The following is a 27,648-nucleotide window of genomic DNA, read 5'->3' on the forward strand; positions in this document are numbered from 1 at the left end:
CTTCTACTACCCATCCGTGTTCCAGTACCGTCAGCTGGTTCTCGGCAGTGCCTTTGGATTAGGTGCCTCCTTCTCGGTATCCAAGTTCCACCAACGTCTGCTGGTCCTTGGTAGTGCTTTCTGGCACAGGTACCTCCTGCTTAGTAACCGAGTTCCAGTACCATCAGCTGGTCTTCAGTAGTTCCATTGGCTCTTGTACCTTCTGCTACCCATCCGGGTTCCAGTACCGTCAGCTGGTCCTCGGTAGTTCCTCAGCCTTCTTGTACCTTCTGCTACATTTCCAAGTTCAAGCTTTTTGAAATGGTTCTTGGTAATCACTCTGGATCTCCCTGACGAGGACCCTGAAGACGAGGACCCTGAAGACCAACCCGAAGAAGACGAGGACCCCGAAGACGACGACCCTGAAGACGAGGACCCTGAAGACCACCATGAAAAAGACGAGGACCCTGAAGATGAGGACCCTGAAGACGAGGACACTGAAGACCAACCCGAAGAAGACGAGGACCCCGAAGACGAGGACCCCCGAAGACGACGACCCTGAAGACGAGGACCACGAAGATGACGACCCTGAAGACCACCCCGAAGAAAACCAAGAAGATGACCCTGAAGAAGTTGACCAAGAGGACAAAGAAGAGAAGACAACCACCAAGATACAGAAGAACAAGAGACAGAAAACCAAGAAGCAGAGGTACAAGAAGCTGCAGAACAAAAAGCGGAAGAACATTAAGCATAAGACTAAAAATCAGAGCAAAAGATAATATCTAAATTATAAGCAGAAGATGACTAAGCAGTGTATGGGGGTGAGTCCGTTCCTCCTCGTGATGCCCCTGGAAAAGACCTGCTGCTGCAGGCCAAACTGAACGCGGACAAATCCTGTTGTAATTCCTTTGTGACGGGCAGAACGAAAGGTGTAATGTCCAAACTTTTATAGATAACAACTACAGGAATGCCTGTCACAAATAAGAATATGATGAAGAAGAAGAATATGAAGAAGATGAAGAAGTAGAATATGAAGAAGAATAATAGTTGAATAAGAAGAATATGAAGAATGTAAAAAAAAAGAATAATACGAAGAAGGTGAATAAGAAGAAGATGAAGAAGGTGAAGAAGTGGATGAAAAAGATGCTGATGCTGAGGATGATGAAGGAGAAAGTGTGGGAGAAGTAAAAAAGAAAGTGAAGAGCATGGAAGTAGTGAAACATAAATATCTGACAAAATATAAAAATACTTAACATAGTCAATATTTCCATAACTCAGAACGTCTTAAAAAATATATTAATTCCTGCTATTCCATTTGATTGGGCTAAACCTCTATGCCTTTATAGTCTCCCCCACCTCCCCCAATACATTCTACATTATTCTTAGTTGTTTTCCTTCATGTAGAATTAACCTACAAGGAAAGAAAGGGTTTATTTTCATTCCGATATTTCTGTCCCATTGACTTGCATTGGTTTCCGGTATCGGAATCGGCGATATCCGATACTTTTTGGGTATCGGTCCGATCCAATCCGATCCGATATTTGCCGATATCGGAAGGTATCGCTCAACACTAGTGAAGAGGTATTTGGGAATCCTGCAGAAAATATCTGTGTGAATTGCAGTGAGTTGCTGCATTGTGACCTGCTGAGTGCTTTTCTACCTGTTAGGTTTTAAAAAGCCCAATAAAACTAATTTTCTCACTACAGTTTTACAGTTTCTTAGTTTACTACCTGTGTATTTAAGGGTTAAGTACATTGCACTAAAATCCTGAGGTGTAGCTATACTCACAAGGGGTTAATTAAGGGGGAGGGGTCATAATTAAGGGTTTATAAGGGGCAGCTGGTTGGGCATCTAGTCCTTTGGTAGTGCATTGTGCTGTAGGGTGCATTGCTGGAAAAGGGGAAAAAAAAAAAAACCTCTTTAAATCTCTTAGTTTGTGAGTGTGAACGAGCTGAGTGTGACTGGAGCGTAAGTGCGAATGAAAGTAAGTGTGTGACTTGTTTTTCAGTGAAGAGGTATTTGGGAATCCTGAAGAAAATACCTGTGTGAATTGCAGTGAGTTGCTGCATTGTGACCTGTTGAGTGCTTTTCTACCTGTTTAGTTTTATTGCGCTTTTTAAAACCTATTTTCTCACTACAGTTTTACAGTTTCTTAGTTTACTACCTGTGAATTTAAGGGTTAACTACATTGCAGTAAAATCCTGAGGTGTAGCTATACTCACAAGGGGTTAATTAAGGGGAAGGGGTCATAATTAAGGGTTTATAAGGGGCAGCTGGTTGGGCATCCAGTCCTTTGGAACTGCATTGAGCTGTAGGGTGCATTGCTGGAAAAGGGGAAAAAAAGAAAACCTCTTTAAATCTCTTAGTTTGCGAGTGTGAACGAGCTGAGTGTGACCGGAGCGTAAGTGCGAACGAAAGTAAGTGTGTGACTTGTTTTTCAGTGAAGAGGTATTTGGGAATCCTGCAGAAAATACCTGTGTGAATTGCAGTGAGTTGCTGCATTGTGACCTGTTGAGCGCTTTTCTACCTGTTTAGTTTTATTGGGCTTTTTAAAACCTATTTTCTCACTACAGTTTTACAGTTTCTTAGTTTACTACCTGTGTATTTAAAGGTGAACTACATTGCAGTAAAATCCTGAGGTGTAGCTATACTCACAAGGGGTTAATTAAGGGGAAGGGGTTATAATTAAGGGTTTATAAGGGGCAGCTGGTTGGGCATCCAGTCCTTTGGAAGTGCATTGAGCTGTAGGGTGCATTGCTGGAAAAGGGGAAAAAAAAAAAACCTCTTTAAATCTCTTAGTTTGCGAGTGTGAACGAGCTGAGTGTGAACGGAGCGTAAGTGCGAACGAAAGTAAGTGTGTGACTTGTTTTTCAGTGAAGAGGTATTTGGGAATCCTGCAGAAAATGCCTGTGTGAATTGCGGTGAGTTGCTGCATTGTGACCTGCTGAGTGCTTTTCTACCTGTTTAGTTTTATTGGGCTTTTTAAAACCTATTTTCTCACTACAGTTTTACAGTTTCTTAGTTTACTACCTGTGTATTTAAGGGTTAACTACATTGCACTAAAATCCTGAGGTGTAGCTATACTCACAATGGGTTAATTAAGGGGGAGGGGTTATAATTAAGGGTTTATAAGGGCCAGCTGGTTGGGCATCCAGTACTTTGGAAGTGCATTGAGCTGTAGGGTGCATTGCTGGAAAAGAGGGGAAAAAAAAAAATTTTAAATCAACTTAGTTTGCGAGTGTGAATGAGCTGAGTGTGACCGGAGCGTAAGTGCGAATGAAAGTAAGTGTGTGACTTGTTTTTCAGTGAAGAGGTATTTGGGAATCCTGCAGAAAATACCTGTGTGAATTGCGGTGAGTTGCTGCATTGTGACTTGCTGAGTGCATTTCTACCTGTTTAGTTTTATTGGGCTTTTTCTTTTTAAAACCTATTTTCTCACTACAGTTTTACAGTTTCTTAGTTTACTACCTGTGTATTTAAGGTTAACTACATTGCACTAAAATCCTGAGGTGTAGCTATACTCACAAGGGGTTAATTAAGGGGGAGGGGTTATAATTAAGGGTTTATAAGGGGCAGCTGGTTGGGCATCCAGTCCTTTGGAAGTGCATTGAGCTGTAGGGTGCATTGCTGGAAAAGGGGGGGGGGGACTCTTTAAATCTCTTAGTTTGCGAGTGCTCCGATCACACTCAGCTCGTTCACACTAAGAGATTTAAAGAGGTTTTTTTTTTTTTCCCCCTTTTGAAAGTAAGTGTGTGACTTGTTTTTCAGTGACTTTGGATTCAGGGAGTTTGGAAGGCAGGACTTTGGACTGAATTGCTGTCTGTATTTTATTAATTCTTTACTTTTCTTTTTACTTAAAATTCTGTCTATTGCAATCCCCATTGTAAAGGGGTTAAAACCCATCTTGCGGGAGGATATATGTGAATCTAATGAAAATGTAGAGTCCCTGTGGGTAGAGATAAGGGGAGGGTTAAAAATAATAAATTACTGATAGGGGTTTGTTATAAGTCTCCAAAAATAATGGAAGTAGCGGAGAATATCCTTATAAAGCAAACAGATGAAGCAGCGACTCAAGGAGAAGTCATTATTATGGGAGACTTCAACTACCCGGAAATACATTGGGGGACAGAAACATGTAGTTCAATCAAAGGTAATAGGTTTTTGACAACTATGAGAGACAATTACCTTTCACAACTGGTTCAGGACCCAACAAGAAGGGGGGCACTGCTAGACCTAATATTAACCAATAGGCCAGACCGCATATCAAATATACGAGTTGGGGGTCACTTGGGTAATGGTGATCACAAAATAATACGTTTTCAAGTAACCTTTAATAAGATGTGTAGTAGAGGGGTTACAAGGACACTAAACTTCAGGAAGTCAAATTTCCAACGGTTGAGAGATGATCTTAGTACAATAAACTGGGACGATATCCTGAGACATAAAGCTACACAAAGCAAATGGGAGACATTTATTAACATCCTGAATAGGACCTGTGCACAATATATACCCTTTGGGAATAAACCTGCTAGAAATAGGAGGAAACCACTATGGCTAAATAGAGCTGTAAGGGGCACAATAAGTGACAAAAAGAAAGCATTTAGAGAACTAAAGCAAGTAGGTAGTGATGAGGCATTAAATAAAAATAGAAAATGAAATAAATTATGTAAAAACCAAATCAAGGCAGCAAAGATTGAGGCAGAGAGAATCATTGCCAGAGAAAGTAAAAATAACCCCAAAATATTCTTTAACTACATAAATAGTAAAAAACTAAAAAATGATAGTGTTGGCCCCCTTAAAAATAGTCTGGGTGAAATGGTGGATGAGGATGAGGAAAAAGCCAATATGCTAAATGTTTTTTTTTCAACAGTATTTACACAAGAAAATCGCATGACAGAAAACATGATTAGTGATAACAAAAATTCTCCATTAAATGTCACTTGCTTAACCCAGCAGGTACGGCGGCGTATAAAAATCACTAAAGTTGACAAATCCCCGGGCCCGGATTGGATACACCCACAAGTACTGCAGGAATTAAGTAATGTCATAGATAGACCATTATTTTTGATCTTTAAAGATTCCATAATAACAGGGTCTGTACCACACGACTGGCGTTTAGCAAATGTGGTGCCAATATTCAAAAAGGGGACAAAAACTGAACTTGGAAATTATAGGCCAGTAAGCTTAACCTCTACTGTGGGTAAAATCCTGGAGGGTTTCCTAAGAGATGCTATACTAGAGTATTTGAAGAAGAATAACCTCATGACCCAATATCAGCATGGGTTTACGAGGGACCGTTCCTGTCAAACTAATCTGATCAGTTTTTATGAGGAGGCAAGTTCTGGACTGGACAAAGGAAATGTAGTGGATGTTGTGTATATGGACTTTTCAAAAGCTTTTGATATGGTTCCACACAAAAGGTTGATACATAAAATGAGAACAATGGGGATAGAGGAAAATATATGTATGTGGGTTAAGAATTGGCTCAGTGATAGGAAACAAAGGGTGGTTATTAATGGAAAACACTCAGACTGGGTCTCAGTTAACAGTGGGGTACCACAGGGGTCAGTATTGGACCCCCTTCTTTTTAACATATTTATTAATGACCTTGTAGGGGGCATACAGAGTAATATTTCAATATTTGCATGATGACACTAAACTCTGCAGGGTAATCAATACAGAGGAGGACAATTTTATATTACAGGAGGATCTATGTAAACTAGAAGCTTGGGCTGATAAATGGCAAATGAGCTTTAATGGGGATAAATGTAAGGTAATGCACTTGGGCAGAGGAAATAAAATGTATAATTATATGCTTAATTGTAAAACACTGGGCAAAACTGTAACTGAAAAAGACCTGGGTGTAATGGTGGATGACAAGCTCACGTTTAGTGGCCAGTGTCAGGCAGCTGCTGCAAAGGCAAATAAAATAATGGGATGCATTAAAAAATAGATGCTCATGAGGAGAACATAATTTTACCTCTATACAAGTCATTAGTGCGACCACACTTAGAATACTGTGTACAGTTTTGGTCTCCGGTGTATAAGAAAGACATAGCTGAACTAGAGAGGGTGCAGAGAAGAGCGACCAAGGATATTAGAGGACTGGGGGGTCTGCAATACCAAGACAGGTTATTACACTTGGGGTTATTTACTGTGGAAAAAAGAAGGCTTAGGGGTGATCTTATTACTATGTACAAGTATATGAGGGGACACTACAAAGATCTTTCTACTGATCTTTTTACTCTGAGGCCAGAGACGGGGACAAGGGGGCATCTTCTATGTCTGGAGGAAAGAAGGTTTAATCATAATCACAGACGGGGATTCTTTACTGTAAGAGCAGTGAGACTATGGAACTCTCTGCCGCATGATGTTGTAATGAGTGATTCACTACTAAAATTTAAGAAGGACATGGATGCCTTTCTTGAAAAGTATAATATTACAGGTTATATATACTAGATTCCATGATAGGGCGTTGATCCCGGGAACTAGTCTGATTGTCGTATGGAGTCGGGAAGGAATTTTTTTCCCCAATGTGGAGCTTAGTGTTTGCCACATGCTTTTTTTTTGCCTTCCTCTGGATCAACATGTTAGGCTATGAGTTGAACTAGATGGACTTAGTCTTCCTTCAACCTTAAAAACTATGTTAAAAACTATGTATAATGCAGTCTGCAGATCCTGCAAGGCACGTATCAGGTTAGCTAAAGCTGACAATGAATTAAGGCTTGCAAAAGCAATAAAAAAGGATTTTGGGGGTATGTCAAAAGTAAAAGAAAAGTCAAAGATGCTATAGGATTTTACAGGATGAAAATGGTGAAATGGTAAGAAAGGATGTTGAGAAGGCCGAACTTTTTAATTCCTATTTTGCATCAGTTTTCTCTCAGAAAGAAAATGTAACATCAACTGATCTTCACTGTCCTATTAAAGGAATAGAAGAATCCAGGTTATCTGTAAACAGAAAGATTGTGAGGGAATATTTAGCTAACATAAATGAGTTCAAGTCTCCAGGTCCAGATGAACTACACCCCAGAGTACTGATGGAGATCGTAGAAGAAATTTTAGAACCACTCTCCATAATCTTTGAAAATTCTTGGAGAACAGGAGAAGTCCCAGAACACTGGAGAAGAGCAAATGTTGTTCCTATCTTCAAAAAGGGGAAGAAGGTGGACCCAGGAAATTATAGGCCGATGAGTTTGACTTCTATACCAGGAAAGATCTTTGAACAAATTATTAAACAACATGTAAGTAAGTACCTGTATAATAATGCAGTGATTAACCAGAGTCAGCATGGGTTTGTAATTAACAAGTCATGTCAGACTAACTTAATTTCCTTCTATGACAGAATCACTGACTGGGTGGATCAGGGAAATGCTGTAGATATAGTATATCTTGACTTCAGCAAAGCATTTGACAAAGTATCTCACACCATCCTTATTGAAAAAATGACCAAGTATGGAATGGACAAGGCAGCTGTTAGGTGGATTCATAACTGGCTTAGTGATCGGACTCAAAGAGTGATCGTAAATGGCTTCACATCCAGTTGGATGAATGTCTCAAGTGGGGTACCACAGGGCTCTGTCCTGGGACCTGTATTATTCAACATCTTTATCAATGATTTAGATGAAGGAATTGAGGGTAAACTGATTAAATTTGCTGATGACACAAAGCTAGGAGAGATAGCTAACACTAGAGAAGAGAGAGAGAGGCTTCAAAAAGACCTAAATAAACTGGAGCAGTGGGCAGCAACCAACAGAATGGTTTTTAACAGGGAAAAATGCAAAGTACTACATCTGTTCAATAAAAATGAAAAAAGCATATACAGAATGGGAGGAATAGAGCTAAGCAACAGTACATGTGAAAAAGACTTAGGTATACTAATAGATCACAGACTGAACATGAGTCAATGGTGTGATGCAGCAGCAAAAAAGGTAAATACAATTCTGGGATGTATTAACAGAAGCATACAGTCTAGATCACGTGAAGTCATTATCGAACTTTACTCCTCTTTGGTCAGACCTCATCTGGAATACTGTGTCCAGTTTTGGGCACCACATTTTAAAAAAGACATTGACAAACTGGAGCAAGTTCAGAGAAGAGCGACCAGAATGGTTACCGGTCTGCAACCATGTCCTATGAATAACGGTTACAGGATCTGGGAATGTTTAGCTTGCAAAAAAGAAGACTGAGAGGAGACTTAATAGCTGTCTACAAATATCTCAAGGGCTGTCACATTGTAGAAGGATCATCTTTATTCTCATTTGCACAAGGAAAGACTAGAAGCAATGGGATGAAACTGAATGGGAGGAGACACAGATTAGATATTAGAAAAAACTTTTTTACAGTTAGGGTGATTAATGAGTGGAACAGGCTGCCACGAGAGGTGGTGAGTTCTCCTTCAATGGACGTCTTCAAACAGAGGCTGGACAGACATCTGTCTGAGATGATTTAGTGAATCCTGCAGTGAGTAGGGGGTTGGACCAGATGACCCAGGAGGTCCCTTCCAACTCTATGATTCTATGTATACACCGTACGCACCACACACACACTGTATACGCCATATGCACCACCACACACACTCTGTATTCGCCGCACACACCACACACACTGTATATGCCGTACGCAATACCACATACACAGTCTGTATACGCTGTACGGACCACACACACACTGCATACACCGTACGCACCACACACACAGTGTATACGCCGTACGCACCATACACACACTGTATACCCTGTACGCACCACACACAGTGTATATACTGTACGCATCACACACACACATACTGTGTATACGCCATATGCACCACACACAGTATACGCCGTACGCAACACACACACTTTATTTGCCATGCACAACACACACACACACTGTATTCGCCGTGCACACCAGACATACACACTGTATTCGCCGTACACAACACACACACTGTATACACACATACTGTATATGCCGCACGCCGTACACACCTCACAGACTGTATACGCCGTACGCACCACACACACTATATACACCGTACACATCACACACACACATTGTATATGCCGTACGCACTACACACACTGTACACACACACACTTTATTCGCCGTGCGCACCACAAACACACACACAAACACACACACTGTATACGCCGTACGCACCACATACACACTCTATACACCGTAGGCACCATGCAGACACAACACATTGTATATGCCGTACGCACCACACACTGTATACACAACACGCACCACTACACACACCCACACACACCCACTGTGTATACGCCGTACGCACCACAAATACACACACTGTATACATTGTACGTACCACACATACACTGTATACGCCGTACGCACCACACAATGTATACTCAGTACGCACCACACACAATGCATACGCCGTACGCACCACACACACTGTATACACCGCATGCACCACTACACACACCCACTCACACACACACTGTATGCGCCGTACGCACGACACACACACTGTATACGCCGTACGCACCACACACACACTGTATACGCCGTACGCACCACACACACACTGTATGTGCCGTACGCACCACACACACTGTCTACACTGTACACACAAACTTTATTCGCCGTACGCACCACAAACACACACACAAACACACACATTGTATACGCCGTATGCACCACATACACACTCTATACGCCGTAGGCACCACGCAGACACACACACATTGTATACGCCGTACGCACCACACACACTGTATACACCGCAGGCACCACACACACACATTGTATATGCCATACGCACCACACACACACACACACCATATACACCATACTCACCAAACACACACACTGTATATGCCGTACGTGCCACACACACACACTGTATATGCCGTATGCAGCACACACCACACACACACTGTATACGCCGTACTCACCACACACACTCTATGCGCAGTAAGCACCACACACACACACTGTTTGCACCGTACACACCACACACACATTGTATACGCCATAAACACACACTGTATACGCTGTACACACACACACTGTATACACCATATGCACCACACATATACACTGTATATTCCGTACGCACCACACACACTAACACGCACACTGTATTCACCGTACCAACCACATACACACACTCTGTATACGCCGTACGCACCACGCACACAAACACACATTGTATACGCCTTATGCACCACACACATACTGTATACGCCGTACACACAACACACACTGTATACGCCGTACGCACCACACACACTGTATACACAGTACACAACACACACATTGTATACGCCGTAAACACACACACTGTATACGCCGTATGCAACACACACACAGTATACGCCGTACACACCACACACACACTGTATACGCAGTACACACCACACACAACACTGTATACTTCGTACGCACCACACACACAAACTATATACGCCGTACGGACCACACACACTGTATACGCCATACGGACCACACACACACACTGTATACATCGTATGCACCACACACAAACACACTGTATACGCCACACAACCACACACACTGTATACGCAGTATGCACCACACACACACTGTATACACCGTACTCACTACACACACACACACTGTATACGCCGTACCCATCATACACACACTGTATACACCGTACGCACCACACACACACAGTGTATACGCCGTACACACCACACACACACACACACACTGTATTCGCCGTAGGCAACACACACTGTATGCGCCGTACGCACCACGCACACACACTGTATACGCCGTGCGCGCGCACACTGTATACGCCGTGCACACACACACACTGTATTCACTATAGGCACCACACACACACTGTATATGCCATCACACCACACACACACACTGCATGCACCATACTCACCAAACACACACGCTGTGTATGCCGTACGCGTTACACACACACACACACACACACACACACACTGTATACGCCGTGCGCAACACACACACTGTATACGCCATGCGCAACACACACACTGTATACACCGTAGGCACCACACACACTGTATATGCCGTACACGACACACACACACACACACACTGTATACGCCGTATGCAACACACACACACTGTATACGCCATGTATACAAACCACACACACTGTATACTCCGTACGCACCACACACACACACTATATATACGCCGTACGCACCACACACATACTGTATACGCCGTACGCATCACACACACAATGCATATGCCATACTCATCACACATACACACACACTGTTTACTCCGTACGCACACACACACTGTATACGCTGTACGCACCACACACACATTGTATACGCCGTGCGCAACACACACACACTGTATACGACGTATGCATCACACACACACTGTATATGCCGTCACACCACACACACACACACACACACACTGTATACACTGTTATAGCAGAAGATGAGGTCCCTCAAGTTTAAAGGCCCCATCTATGCTATATAAGTCTGATGGTTACTTTAGGTAAAAAACAACAACAGCTGAAATGTTCCTTCCTTGTATCAATAGAGACTAACGTAGTCATCAGAATGTATCTGATTTAATGTGTCTAATTTAATGTGTCCGATTGAATGTTTCAACACAAGCATAGGCATCACGAGAATAGAAATCAGTCTTTGTGTGCTAAATTGTATAATCGGACCATATATGGTAAATCCGTTTCCTGCCTTCAGGGTGTACATAAACCCTATGCTTTGTAATAAAGTTAGAGCTTGTTTGACACATACATCCTGTCCTGTGTCTCATTCTCTCCGATATCGTAATCCAAGGATAGAAGACCCAGAAAGCTGTGAGGTCAGCTGGCGCCCGAACAGGGACTTGAGTTAATCTGCCCAGGGGTGCTCGACCGGTCCGAGACGTGGGACGAGTGAAGCTCTCTGTTGGTGGTATATACAGTGCTGAGGTAAGAATAACTGTTATATTCTACCTAAATTATATCACTGCATAGAAGAGACTCCCTCACCCCCGAGCGGTCGACTCCCCAGGTAATTCACAGATTGTTGTCTGGCTCAGGTCCCTTTGAACCAGTACAATCCCCTCAGATAAATTGACAGTCCTGCCTTCTATCCTTTGGAGAACTTAAGAATGACAGCATGGATCCGATGATTGTGTTGTGGGTGTGTCTCGGGATCGGTGTTTTTGGTCTGTTTTTCTGGCTGGCGTATAAGTCCTGGAAGGCTAGTAGTGGTATGGTTCAGAAACCTTTGTGGCCCATTGTCTAAGTGACCATTGTCTAAGTGACTGAGGAGTCTACTCTAAGTGAGGAGAACCAAAAGAATGGGGAACCAAAATGCCAAAGAAGGCATTACAGCCAAAGACTTAGTAGTACGCAGAGAAGGGAAACAGGCACTGATTGGAATTGACAAAATATTGTGTAAAGCGGGAATGAATGAGAATGGAGAGATGAACGGAGAGAAATGGAAATCCTTCTTTAACTCCTATCATGGATGGCTGAAAGATAAGGGTCTGTTGAAGACAGTGGATGTATGGATGAATGCATGCGCTTATTTTGAAGGAAAGATTGAAGAACTAGGAGACGGATGTTACAGACTGACAAAAACTGGAATGACAGATTTTTCTCCCTGTCCGCTCCCGACGTCACTCCCACCCCAGTACCAGAATTCTCAGGAACCCAATTGCTGGGTTTGCCCCAGATGTGGACAGCAGAACCCCTTGACAGTAGACATCTGTGTGGCATGTGGAGGACAGAGACCCCACCGAGCTAGTCTATTCCCAATGAGAACGGTAGTTGTGCCAGAAGCACCAGGAGCATCAGGAGCAGCAGCAGGGGGGGGTGCAGGGGTTCCAGGTCAGGAAGCTCGCACAATGTTAATGTATAGACCATGGAGTCCTTCAGAGCAGTTGGCGTTGATCTCCCAGCTGCCAGATCCGTCCCAGTCCCCTATGGGTTTTGCCAGAATGATAAGAACCATACAGGATACGTACAATGCTACTAGGTTGGATTTACAAGGGATAATTAAGGGAAAATTGGCAGATGCAGCCCGCTATGATAGGTTGATAGATGAGACAAAAAAACAGTATGCCAATAGGACCGGACCCGTAGATGCAGAACCTAATGATGCAGCAGCTGGAGTCCTATTCGCAGCAGCGTTGGAAAAGGCATGTAAAGACAGACAGGAAGAGAGGCAGGTTACACTAGAAGACCGGGTTCAAGGTAAGGAAGAAGATCCCAAAGACTACTTTTGGGCATTAAGGAGAACTTGGTCAGAAATGGGATTTATTCCCGAAAATAAGACTAGTGAGAGGGTATTAGCAAGTGCTTTCATGAATGGACTAAAGAAGGAGATTGCAGAGAAGGTAAAAGCAAGTAAAAGCAAGTAGACCAGACTGGAGATCAGTGAAAGCAGAGGATTTGGCTAGAATAGCCCAGGGGGCACAGCATGACATAGCGCAGGCAAAGAGAGCTGCCAGAGTACACATAGTAGAGACTACCCCTAGAAACAACAGAGACAAAGGACGGACTGCAGGAGGGGGACAGAGACTATGTTACGGATGTAAAAAGCCAGGACATTTTAGAAAGGAATGTAGGACCAACCCGTATCCAAATGCTCAGATTACGGGTCCTCCAGCCGACCAAACAACACCCCCATAGGATAAGGGTAGCTTGCACATGAACCCCCTCATCTCCCCAACTCCCAGTTGTATAGTGCAGGTGAACCTACCAGGGGGACATGAAATCGATTTCCAAGTAGATACGGGGGCCGACAATTCAGTAATTACGCAAGGTGATTGGCCATACACTGACACTGATTTTTCACATCATGTCATTGCCACCCCCTTCAATTCCCCGTCTATCCTGTTCCCTGTCACTAAGAGAATTCCCCTGCAAATTCAAGGAGCTACTGTACATAGCCAGCTCATGGTATCGCCCCGGGGCCAATGTAATCTTTTGGGAAATGATGTGTTGTCCCAATTACAAGCACATATTGAATATCATCCCGATGGCACTGTCACCATGACCCCAGGTTTAAAACCAAGTACCCTTTGCAAAATTATGTCACTAGATATTGCCAGCATAGAAGAGGCAAATGAGTTTCCCCCGATATTGGAGCATGCTGTGCCACATGATTTTTGGGCCTCAGACAAAACAGATGTTGGTAGGTTAAGAGTTCAACCAGTAATGGTAAAATTAAAATCAGGAGCAATCTTACCTCAACAGAGGCAGTATCCCCTTAGCTCGGCTCAGGAGAATGCCATAGCCCAGCAAGTCCAAAAATTACTACACAGGGGAGCCCTAGTCAAAACCCAGTCCCCTTGCAACACTCCCCTGTTTCCAGTAAAGAAAAAGAGTGTGCCAGGACAACCAGCCACATATAGAATGGTCCATGACCTCCGGTTGGTTAACAAAGCCACAGAACTTCTAACACCAGTTGTGCCCAACCCGCATACTCTTCTGTCACAGATACCTTCTAACTCTTTGTTTTTCAGTGGTCGATTTGGCAAATGCATTTTTCAGTGTACCATTACATCCTGACTGCCAGTACTTGTTTGCTTTCACATTCCAGGGTAGTCAATATACATGGACAGTGTTGCCACAGGGTGCCCAGAATTAACCCACAATGTACACTGCAAGTCTGCAGGAAATACTGGAAGGATGGTCTGAACCACATATCGTTGTTTTGCAATATGTCGATGACCTGCTCATTTGTGCCCCTTCTAGGAAACAATGTCATAGTGCAACTATATCGCTAATGTTGTTTCTCTATCACGCTGGCTGCAAGGCATCGAAAGATAAGCTTCAGTTTTGTAAATCTTCAGTCACCTTTTTGGGACATTGCATTACACCAGGAGCTCGTCATTTAACAAATGCACGCAAACAAGCAGTACAGGCATTCACCGTCGCTAACAATGTTGCAGCCCTCAGAACTTTTCTTGGACTGGTCTCCTATTGCAGACAGTGGATTCATGCCGTCTCTATTTTGATGCAGCCCCTCTATGACTGTCTTACTCCAACACCTTTTGTACTAACACCAGAGGCAATAGACTGGTTTTATTCTCTCAAAAAACTTATTTTGGCTGCTCCAGCTTTGGGTACCCCTAATTATGAGCTCCCATTTTCTCTGTACCTTCATGAACAAGCTGGACATGCAGCAGGAGTTTTAACTCAAACACACGGTGATAATCAGAGACCTGTTGCCTACTTTAGTGGCAGATTAGACGCGGTAGCCAGAGGTGCGCCATCCTGCGTACGTGCTCTGCATGCTGTTGGACTGCTACTCCACAAATCCGCAGACATTGTTCTTGACCACCCGCTCACCATGCTAACACCTCATGATGTCTACACTATATTGAACCAAGTGCAACCCGCTCACCTCTCAGCAGCACGTCATCTCAGGTTACAATGTGCACTGTTAATGCCTCCCAATGTTTCTTTACAGAGGTGTACTACTTTGAACCCAGCAACTTTGTTACCTCTCTCGGATCTAAAGGAGTGGTCAGGTACTGTGCTTTTTAAGGAAGATCCAAGAGAGGAAGTTCCTCATGACTGTGTACAAATGATGGCACAAGAAACGGCAGGTTTACCTACTGTATTTGAACATGAATTAGAAAATGCAGATTTTGAATTTTTTGTAGATGGATCCCGTCATCAGGACGATTCAGGTACTTTCTATACTGGATATGTAGTTGTCTCCCTCAATGCAGTAATCAAGGCAGAACCAATGCTCCCACACCAATCGGCTCAAGAGGCCGAACTTAGGGCCCTAACCGAGGCCTGTAAACTAGCAGAAGGTAGTATTGTTAACATTTACACGGATTCTAGGTACGCATTCGGTATAGCGCATGATTTTGGTCCCATATGGAAGTCAAGAGGTTTCCTGACGGCAGCAGGACACCCCATTAAGAATGCTGATGCGGTCCAGCAGTTAATTGATGCACTACAACTACCCAAAAAGGTAGCCGTCATAAAGGTAAGAGCACATACCAAACGCACCTACCAGGTGAGTAGAGGAAACGCGATGGCAGATGCAGCGACAAAAACAGCAGCCTGTAAGCCGCAACAAGGGCCAACAGTACGTCAGTTAAGTGCCCCTAAAAACCCCTTTGTGTCGGAGGACATCTTATCCCAAATGCAGGCTCAGGCTCAAAAGGAGGAGGTTGATAAGTGGTTAAAGGAAGGTGCATGCCTGAATGAAGCAAATGGGGTATGGGGGAAAGGGACACGACGATGCCTTCCAAGGGCACTGTACCCAGCAGCTGCCCAGATACTACATGGGCCGACACACCAATCTAAAATGGCTGTGATGAGTGTGATGCAGAAACATTGGGTGGCACCAGGATTCTCCACCTGTATAGAAAGCCTGATACAAGGGTGCATGATATGTGCTACACATAATCAGGGTAGAGTAGTTAAAACACCACCCAAACACCCCCCCCCCCCCCCCGGCCCCTCTATCCATTCCAGAGACTGCAAATTGATTATATTCAGCTGCCAAAGTCAGGATCATGGGAATATGTGTTGGTCTGTATTGATTTGTTCTCAGGATGGCCAGAGGCTTTCCCAATTGCCAAAGCCACGGCTGCGGCAACCGCAAATAAACTGCTTGCGGAGGTGGTCTGCAGGTATGGGGTACCAGAGGTAATTGAGATTGACAGAGGTACACACTTCACAGGTGAAATAATGAATGAAGTCATGTCAGCTCTAGGAATTCAACAAGCATTCCACACCCCATATCACCCGCAAAGTAGTGGTAAAGTGGAAAGACTGAATGGGACATTGAAATTAAAAATTCAGAAAGCCATGGCTGAGACAGGAAAACCATGGCCGGACTGTTTACCGCTTGCTCTGTTTTCAGTAAGATACACGCCTAATAAAAAGACTGGACTCTCTCTCCATATGAGATATTGTTTGGCAACGTACCCAGCCTAGGGTGTTTCTATCTGCAAGCATTAGAAATGAACAACCATGTGCTAAGTTCCTACGTGAGGGCTTTACACAAAAAGATTAAGCAAGTACATGATAATGTCTTCAGTTCTCTTCCAGATCCAGATCAAGACTCTAGCAGCCATATGCTGCAGCCTGGAGACTGGGTGGTTATAAAAAGACACGTGAGGAAAAGCCTAGATCCACGGTTTGACGGACCCTTTCAAGTTCTGCTGACCACAAGTACAGCCGTTAAGCTAGAGGGAAAAGAGACCTGGATCCACGCATCCCATTGCAAAAAGATACTAGGAGAACCAGCGGACAAAGAATGATGACATTGTTTATACTTACCTGCATACTTACAACCACAGGTGCATGGACTAGGTTGAGCACCACAGATGGAGACGACAATAGATTCATTAAACACCATCTTGCTCTAATCAATGGACTAAAGGAGCAAAACCAGACCATTGCTAATTGTTGGATATGTACACATGCCCCTGTGACGTCCACTAGCATACCCTTTCTCGCTGTCCCAGTCTCATGGGAAGAGATAAACTTTTGGGTGAACTGTTCAGATACTTGGGCCAATAATGCCACACAGAGACTGTGGAATACCACTGTTGGGATTCCCGTAGTAGGATGGACAAAATATCCATGGTGGCAAGGGAACCTGACGGGTCAAATAATTCCCAGGTTGTATTTAGCATTTAAAGGAGGGGAGTGGGTACCTCGTAACAAAACAAAAATTACTGATCTAGGGACAATACCTGAACAAGGATTAAAAATAAGTTTTAATGCCACTTCAGGAAGCAGTGATGCTTTTAAACCTTCCCTGTTGGAAAGATATCTACACACTTCTAATTGGGTGAATAATGTCTATTTTAAAAACGGAACAAGTAATACCTGTGCCAACGTACCTGGCAATCTACAGTGTAACGAAAGCTCAAGTTATCAGAAAGGTGCACCTACGTGTGGCAATCCTGATGCTGGCTATTGTTCCCCTATAGGTCAAGTGCCTGGGTGGTGTATGATGTCAAATGTTTCTAAGATTGTTGATTTAGTTCACCGTTTAATACTGCAACATTCAGCACTATGGAATCTCCCCTCATCCATGTATTGGGTATGTGGAGACAAGTCTTTCAAGTGGCTCCCAGTAGGAGTAACAGGAACTTGTACTTTAGCCAGATTGACACCCGCAACTTATATTGTTACTCCAGACCAGCTAGATCCTTTGTCTCTCCCAAAACATACACTGCATAAGCGATCAGCAGACAATAAAGAAAGACCAAGTGGGAGACCCCATATAGTTCAAATGGGAGGGGTAAACAAATTTTTTAGTGCATTGTTTATATACCCTATGTTGACACAAATGTGGGATAAATTAGTAGAAGCTACAGACTATCTTGATGATCAGATTTGGGATATTTTAGAAGTAGTTAACGGATCTCTTGCAGTACAGAATCAATTGATTATTGTCACGAACCAACATACCCTTGTACTAGATTATTTAACAGCAGCACAAGGAGGGATGTGCCAGATAATAGGGCCCGCATGCTGCCATTACATAGACAATTCTAGTGTATTGACGCTGAAACATAAGTTAGAAGACGTTGTAAAATTAAGGAAGCTTTATGATGAGGCCAACCTTAAGAACCAGGATTCCTGGTGGGCAAACACCTTTTCCTTTCTAAATCCCGCAAATTGGTTTAAAGGTATCGGTGGGTGGTTGGCTGGTATAATGCAAGCTATTTTTCAGGTTTTGCTAATGTGTCTTGCGGTTTATTTGGTTTTTAAGCTTTCTCTAATGTGTATTCAGTGTTGTACTAAAAGAAAATATAGAAATTCATATTGATAAATGAAGGAACAAAAGGACGGAATGTTATAGCAGAAGATGAGGTCCCTCAAGCTTAAAGGCCCCATCTATGCTATATAAATCTGATGGTTACTTTAGGTCAAAACAACAACAGCTGAAATGTTCCTTCCTTGTATCAATAGAGACTAACGTAGTCATCAGAATGTATCTGATTTAATGTGTCTAATTTAATGTGTCCGATTGAATGTTTCAACACAAGCATAGGCATCACGAGAATAGAAATCAGTCTTTGTGTGCTAAATTGTATATTCGGACCATATATGGTAAATCTGTTTCCTGCCTTCAGGGTGTACATAAACCCTACGCTTTGTAATAAAGTTAGAGCTTGTTTGACACATACATCCTGTCCTGTGTCTCATTCTCTCCGATATCGTAATCCAAGGATAGAAGACCCAGAAAGCAGTGACGTCAATACCATACTCACCAAACACACACACTGTATATGCCCTACACACCACACACACACACTGTATACGCTGTACTCACCACACACACACACACACACACTGCATACGCCGTATGCACCACACACATACTGTATACACCGTAGGCACCACACACTGTATATGCCGTACACACCACACACACACACTGTATTCGCCGTATGCAACGCACACACACACATTGTATACGCCGTACACACTACACACACTGTATACGCTGTACTAACCACACACACACACTATATATGCCATACACACCACATACACACACATTGTATACTCCGTATGCACCACACACACACTATATACGTCGTACGGACCTGTAAAGATCTGAGGTTGTGGGTTGTAAGTAATCACCTAGGCAGGATAACGATGCAACAATATATTATTGATCACAGCCATGGTAATAAAGAAATTTAAGGTAAATGGCCAAAAAAACGTTCTATCAGTCCTCAAGTTCCCAATCTGGGTTCAGTAGTTCCACTGGCTTTGTATCAGGCCATACTCACTGTCTCCCAACTTTCGGCTGGCCCACAGATTTCGTAGCTCCAGCCAGTATAGTCTGTAGCCACAGTCCATGATCCTCTAGACAGCAGATAAAATGATGAAAGCACAGGTATCCAGTAGCAGCAGTCCTTTTAAGAAAGTGTAAATCCAAACGACATAATCCATAATGGTAACATGTTTATCCATTCATCCTTCCAAGTCCACGGTCTCCATCCTCTTCCTTCAATTCTTCCACACAACACCTAAAACATGACTCCTTTCTTTCCCTGGGATCAGTCCGCTCCCAGGTCAGAAGTGATCACCCTCCCCCTCAATCATTCACTGTAAGCCAAAAAGCAATGAAGAATTTTCTAGAAGCCTTCACCTGAGACTGCCTGCAAGACCCCCTGTGGTGACGGCTCCACTGTGTCTCAATCCACACTTACCTAATGAGACCATTGGCTGTTGAAACAATGGATTCCTGAGATAAAGATGAGATTAGTGGAATGCTGGACATTTTACAAGTGAATCTTACATACTGACAAGTAAGCAGAACTATATAAAACACAACAAGTAAATCACTAATAATGCACAATAATAATATAGCAATAAGCCCTCTGGCGTCAGAGGGAGGCCGGCATGACAGAGTTAATGCGGGATAAAAGGGGGGGAAGGCTTGTGGAATTGGGGTGTGAATGGGGTTCGGGCAAGGTACTCATGTTGGATTTGGTTGGTGAGGATTTTAGGGGAGGGTATTTTAAGGGGCAGGGGCACTTGTAGGGGAGGAGTGGGGTATATAAGGGACGGCCATTTGGGATTTGGCAGCCATTTTAGGTTGCCATCATCCCATACATATCATCTGTGCCAGGATGGAATCCATTGATGTCATGCTGCATGATGCCTAACCTGGGGGCCCCTCAGCATAGGAGCGGCGTCGATCACTCGGCCGGCTCCGCCCATCCTCCGGCGGTCTGGGCTGCAGGGAGAATGGAATCAGCAGCGGGTGGCCATGATCCGGCCGGCTCCGCCCACAATGCAGGCTATGCCCATAGTGTGGCCGCGGCGGCTGTCAATCTGGCCCTTAGTTGCGGGCAGCAGGCGGCTGGTGCTGTGGATGGGGGGATAGGCAGCAGCACACATGCAGTTCATGAATCTCCATACGGGCAGCACAGTGCTGGCCATGGCCCCTTATCAGAAATATCAGCAGTTCATGGCATTAGCCAGGCTGGCTGCAGCCATTGGTCGGCTCACTCCCTACAAGATGTGGATTCAGGATCAATGCGCTTAACATGGCAGCAGGCTGCTGGCCCTTCGGGTCCCCCTTTTACGTCATATGGTGGTCAGCAAGGATCGGATGGAGGTCGTCAGCAACAGGATTCAGGATCAGCGGCTGCTTGGTTCACAGAACCTAGGCAGCCAGGTGAGTCATCGCTAACTTTTCCTTTCAGGCCCCCGTTACCTTCTTTGGCGTTTAACAGTCAAGACATTTCTGGGGGGGTTAGCGGGGGTATTGGTATGCTGATGCAGGGTTTAAGGGATTTAGCTTCATTATTGGGGATGGGGACGAATACGTCACAGGGCATAGGGTCGCCTACCCCTGCATGGCTGGGTAATTTTCAGTCGGCCCAGTCGGGACATAGTGGGATAGGCTGTACTAACACTGAGTCTTTGAGGGGTTCTAATATGACGGGCGCAGGGGGAGACAATCCGTCAATGAGGGAATCTAGCACGTGGGTACCAGGAACAACACAGGCTGTGGGGGACGAAGGCGAGAAGGACAAGGACGACAATGTAAGGCTAGATGATATGGCAAGAGGGGAAGTATATGTTTGCTTTGAAGGGCCTTTGGGGTCACATTTGTAGACCGAAGTGAGGGAAAAAATTTGGAAAGGAGAATATGTAGAGATATTCTCGTTACTACCATTGGAACGTTTTAACCTAGACAGGGTTAGAAAGGATGATTCCAAAAAAGAGGATGAGGAAAAACGAAGGTTCCGTCTTATACCACGGACCTTTACGAACTGGCTACAAGCTTCTGTGATACTAGCCAGTGTGATAGGCAAGAAAACTCCAGAAAATTGTTCAGGGCATTTTTGTTACATGGATGCAATTGGGGAGGCATATAGGGTGTATGGGGGACAGACGTGGTTACGTTATGACGAACAATTTCGTCAGAGGAAAGCGGTACGATCTAGTATCCGTTGGGATCATAAGGATATTGCTTTATGGCTGAGGGTAACAGCGCCGAGTAGGAGTGGGCAAATTAACCAGTCCTTTCCTGGGAGTAGCAGCGGTCTTGGCCAGTCGGGACACTCAGCAGCTGTGCAAAAAGGGTTATGTTTCCTCTTCAATGAAGGATCTGGTAAATTCGGAAATAAATGTAAATTTAAACATGACTGCTCCTCATGCGGTGGCAGCCATAGCGCATCCAAATGTTTCAGAGGGGGAAAGTTCAGAAGCAGCGAGGGTAGTGAAAAGAGGGGTGACACCAGTGCGTCTGGCAGAGATGCAGCTATTCCTAAGTAGATACCTGGAGAGGGCAGCGGCCTTATTATTAGAAGAAGGTTTTGGAGCTGGTTTTAGGATACCGTTTATTGATAGTGAAGTTCAATTTAATGCCAAAAATTTAAAATCTGCGTTACAGTTTCCTGAGATGGTCGCCAAAAAATTAGCAAAAGAGGTAGCTTTAGGGAGAATGGCTGGCCCCTTTATTTCAAAGCCCATAAAGAACTTGCGGGTGTCTCCACTAGGTATTGTCCCAAAAAAGGAACCGGGAAAATACAGGCTAATTCATCACCTCTCCTTTCCAAAGGGATCATCGGTGAATGATGGTATTGATCCAGACTTGTGTTCGGTGAGTTATACTTCCTTTGATATGGCGGTTAGTTGGGTCTGGTTTTTTGGTAAAGGGGCATTAGACGGACATAGAGGCGGCTTTTAGATTGTTACCAGTACACCCGGACAGCATGCATCTATTGGGTTGCTCTTTGTAGATCGGTGTCTCCCAATGGGTTGCTCACTGTCCTGTGCATACTTTGAAACTTTTAGCTCCTTTCTTGAATGGGTTGTTAAGGATATGTCCGGTCTAAATTCCTGCATCCATTATTTGGATGATTTTTTGTATGTTGGTATGTTGGTCCTGCTAATTCTCCTGTCTGTTCTGTGTTGTTGCATAGAATGGAGAGTGTGGCTAAGAAATTTGGTGTGCCTTTGGCAGTTGAAAAAAACGTGGGTCCGGTGATGTCTTTGAGTTTTCTCGGGATTTTAATTGATACAGTTAAAATGGAGTGTAGGCTACCCGTTGATAAGGTAGTTGATTTGTTGGGCGAGGTATCCAGAATTAGAAAGCTACATAAAGTTACATTGCGTGAATTACAGTCTCTTCTCGAAAAATTGAATTTTGCGTGCCGTATTATGCCAATGGGCAGGGCATTTTGTAGGCGTTTGTCATTAGCGACGGCAGGAGTAAAATCACCTCACCACTTCATTAGGTTGCGGAAGGAATTGCGTGACGATTTGGAAGTTTGGGCTCAGTTTTTGGAGGCTTATAACAGCAAGTCGGTTTGGATTGCTCTGTTGGTGAATGCCTACGAATTGGGATTGCTCATCGAGGTGTCCGGTCAGTGTGGTTTTGCTTATCTTTTTCAGTGGTAGTTGGATTGAGGAGAAATGGCCAGCGTTATGGCGTAATTGGAACTTGTTGGGTAATCATACATTGATCAACCTTTTTCCCATCATGGTCTCTTTGGCTCTATGGGGAGAGTATTTTCAGAACAAAAAAAAAATCTGTTTTTCTTGCAAGAACCAAGGGGTTGTGTCTGCTATCAATTCTCTGTCAGCGGCATCTCCATTGGTGGTGAAAATACTGCAAAGGCTGGTGCTGATTAGTTTATCGTTGAACATGTGGATAGTAGCGGAGCCTAAATTGCCCCCTTTAAATCCAATTGTCAATGCTATTTTTCATTCGCAGTGGGATCAGTTCCGGTTGCTGGCACCTCAGGCGACATCGACAGGTTTGGTATGCCCTCCAGAACTATGGAATCTTCCCTTCCAGCTGTAAGGAATCTGATCGGTCAATCATTATCTACGAGGACCTGGTCTTCATATGAGGTTGCTTGGCAGCTGTGGGAGGAATGGAAATTTGCTATGGGAACCCCTTTAGAAAGCGATAGCCTATTATTATTATTGGTTGGCCATTGCTGGGAGGAAGGTTGGTCAGTGCCAAAAATAAATAATTTCATGGCAGGTTTGGCCTTTGGCTTTAGAATAAGGGGTCTTCCGGACGTAACAAAAGCGATATTGGTTCGCCAAGTGCTAAAAGGTTGGTGGAAGGGTTGGAAGGTGAGAGATTGTAGGCGGCCCATATCATATGGATTACTGTTAACATTGGGGCAGCTTCTCACGTCAGTATGTAAGTCCCCATGAGAGATCAGACTATTCCGGTTAGTCTTTTCTTTGGCCTTTTTCGGGGCCTTTTGTTTAGGTGAGTTGATTAGATCATCAAGGTTCGTCAGTGGGGTTCTTTCAAAAGAGGATGTGAATTTATATTTGGATAGAATAGAAGTATTTCTTCGTTGTTCAAAGACGGATCAATTTAAGAAGGGGTGTAAAGTGGTGTTGTTCGCAGTGGCTGGGTCTGACGTGTGTCCAGTATGCTGCGTGAGAAAATTTGGTTTGGGTTCAAGAGGGCACAAATCACCGTTGTTGGTTCACGAGGATAGTTCTTTTCTATCTCACTACCAGTTTTTAGCGGTGCTAAAAAAGTGTCTTGAGGCTGGCGGTATCCCGGCAAAAGAGTTTAGCGGTCACTCTTTCAGGATTGGGGCAGCCACCGAGGCAGCCAGGAGGGGGCTGGGTGACGAGTTAGTCAAGAAGATCGAACGGTGGGACTCCATACGGTTTAGGTCTTATATACGCCCGGTTTGGTTGTAGTCAAGAGAATGTTCCGAGTTCTTGTTTGATGTTACCGTTTATCTTAGATTTGTATTTTGTTTGACTTCACAGATGAAAGTCCCTGGCTCATATGGATCATGGGCCATTCTTTTGTCTTCTGGGCTGCATTATGGGCAGCGGAGAGGCCTGCCGGCCATCAGTTAGGATTCTTGGAGGATGAAGCTATTCTACGGTGGATTGGGAAGCGGCGAATGGTGTGGAGGCAACTCCTGGCTGAATTCCATCACTTTGTGAGGCTTGATCGGGTCCCTGACTTGCTGGTGCTACATTTGGGGGGCAATGACCTGGGTAAGAGGTCTTGCAAGGAACTCATAAAGGACATCAAATTTGATATATTGAGGTTATGGGCAATGTTCCCAAAGGTTTTGGTTATTTGGTCTGATATTGTTCCACGACAAGTCTGACGAGGGGCCCGATCAATTGAGGGAATCAGTAGAGCCCGGATAAAGGTAAATAGGGCGGTGACACGTTCCATGGTACGAAATGGGGCTTTGGCCGTATGTCATACAGAACTCGAGTCTGGTGAGGGGGAATTTTGGAGGAGGGATGGGGTGCACTTAAACGCAGTTGGTACGGATATCTGGTACCTGGCAATTCAGGAGGGCATAGAAAAAGGTTTAAGAGTGTGGAGGGACACAAATATTTGAGGTGTCAGAATATTTGTGCTCATGGCATGGGGGGGGTCCTCGAAGTTGGTGGTCATGGTTAATGGTGGATCAGTGGGGGGGGGCCTCGGGAAGTTCTGGACCCCCCTACATGGTATTCAGTGGTCGCAGGAGGTTGATCCCATGGGAATGGATCGGAGGGCCCGTGGGTTTGGGGCATGATTTATTGGCCAGGCTGCTTGAATTGGTGCCTCCGAGCTGGTGCTTAGCGGCTGGAGGTAATACGCAATCTGGCCTGAGACAAAGACACTATTGGTTTCTTGGTTTAAAATAGTTTGGGGCTTCGAGGACCACCCCTATAGGATGTGGTTTATAATCTTTGTATTTTATGTTAATAAACGGCTGCTGTGGTCAATTTAATCCAACAAAGAAATGTGTGGTGTGTTTATTTTAAAGGGGGACAAAATAATTATAGTAAAAGGGTACTATTTACCCCTTGACTCGCAGATACCTGCTGTCATGACAAAAATGGTGGTCCGTGCTAGAAAAGTATCATAGTCTTTAGTAAGTGGGCAGCTCCTCACACGACCGCACCACACACACACACTGTATACGCCGTACACAACACACACACACACACTATAAACTCCATACGGACCACACACACACACAATGTATACTCCGTAAGCACCACACACACACACACACACTGTATATACCATAAGCACCACACACACACACTGTATACGCCATACGCACCACACTCAACAACACATTGTATACGCCGTACGCACCACACACACATACTGTACACATCATACTCACCACACATACACACACTGTATATGCCGTACGCCCCACACACACACTGCATATGCCGTATGCAACACACACACACACTGTATATGCCGTACACACCACACACAAACTGTACACGCTGTACTCACCACATACACACATACACACTGTATACGCCGTACACACCGCACATGCACACACACTGTATACTCCGTATGCACCACACACACACACTGTATACACCGTACGCATCACACACACACTGTATACACCGTAAGCACCACACACACACACACTGTATACACCATACTCACTACATACACACACACACTGTATACGCTGTACTCACCACATACACACATACACACTGTATACTCCGTATGAACCACACACACACACTATATACGCCATACGAAACACACACACTGCTGTACGCACCACACACACACTGTGTACGCCATATGCACCACAGACACACAGTGTATACAACACATACACACTATATACGCCGTACGGACCACACGCACACACACACTCTATATACGCCGTACGGATCACACGCACACACACTGTATACGCCGTATGCACCACACACACACACTGTATACGCCATTCGCACCACACACACACTGTATACGCCATTCGCACCACACACACACTGTATACGCCATTCGCACCACACACTGTATACGCCGTACGCACCACACACACTGTATACGCCGTGTATACACACCACACACACACTGTATACTCCGTACTCACCACACACACTATATACGCCATATCCACCACACACACACACACACTGTATACGCCGTACGGACCACACACACAATATATATGCCGTACACATCACACATACACAAAAACACTGTATACGCCGTACGCACAACACACACTGTATACGCCGTATGCACCACAAACACTGTATACGCCATACACATCACACACACACTGCATACGTCGTACCCACCACACACACTGTATACACTGTACGCAACACACACACACACTGTATACGCCGTACTCATCACATACACACAATGTATACCCCGTACGCACCACACACACTATATACATCGTAGGCACCACACACACACTGTATACGCCGTATGCAACACACACCACACACACACTGTGTACGCCGTACACACCACACACACTGTAGGTCTTTTTTATTTATAGAAGAAAACATTACAGGACACAAAACATAAGAACAAAACTGCAGAACAAGACGACATAAACCGACACAAATCACAGAAAATAGAAGCAAAATAAATCAAAACAGAAATATAAGATCCGACCTACAGAGAAAGAACAAAATCACCATCAACCCTGGAATATATACATATACAAGAAATAAATATTATAAAACCTATAAAACCCCCGGCCCAGCTTCATTCATACTACCATATACAATCCCACACAACGCTCACACTGTCCTATATACACATAAAACACCGTCCTATATACATGATTATATACAATAAAACACTAAACCTAATATAACGTATATACAACCGGGAACTAACACTAACCTACTGGTCCCACTGCCTGACCTTACAGTCACCCCCTTACCGCACCTCATTCACACCACAGAAAACCAAAAACAACAATATA

The 27,648-nt window shown here is 44.2% G+C and overlaps 1 pseudogene; it reads left to right on the forward strand.

The window, feature by feature from the left end:
* Positions 1-23,707: 23,707 nt before the first annotated feature.
* LOC141160953 (uncharacterized) lies at positions 23,708-24,604 on the forward strand (annotated as a pseudogene).
* Positions 24,605-27,648: the final 3,044 nt, after the last annotated feature.

This window comes from Phyllobates terribilis, unplaced genomic scaffold, assembly GCF_046119375.1.
Source record: "Phyllobates terribilis strain yellow unplaced genomic scaffold, ASM4611937v1 Scaffold_9__5_contigs__length_417890890, whole genome shotgun sequence".
Taxonomy (NCBI): domain Eukaryota; kingdom Metazoa; phylum Chordata; class Amphibia; order Anura; family Dendrobatidae; genus Phyllobates; species Phyllobates terribilis.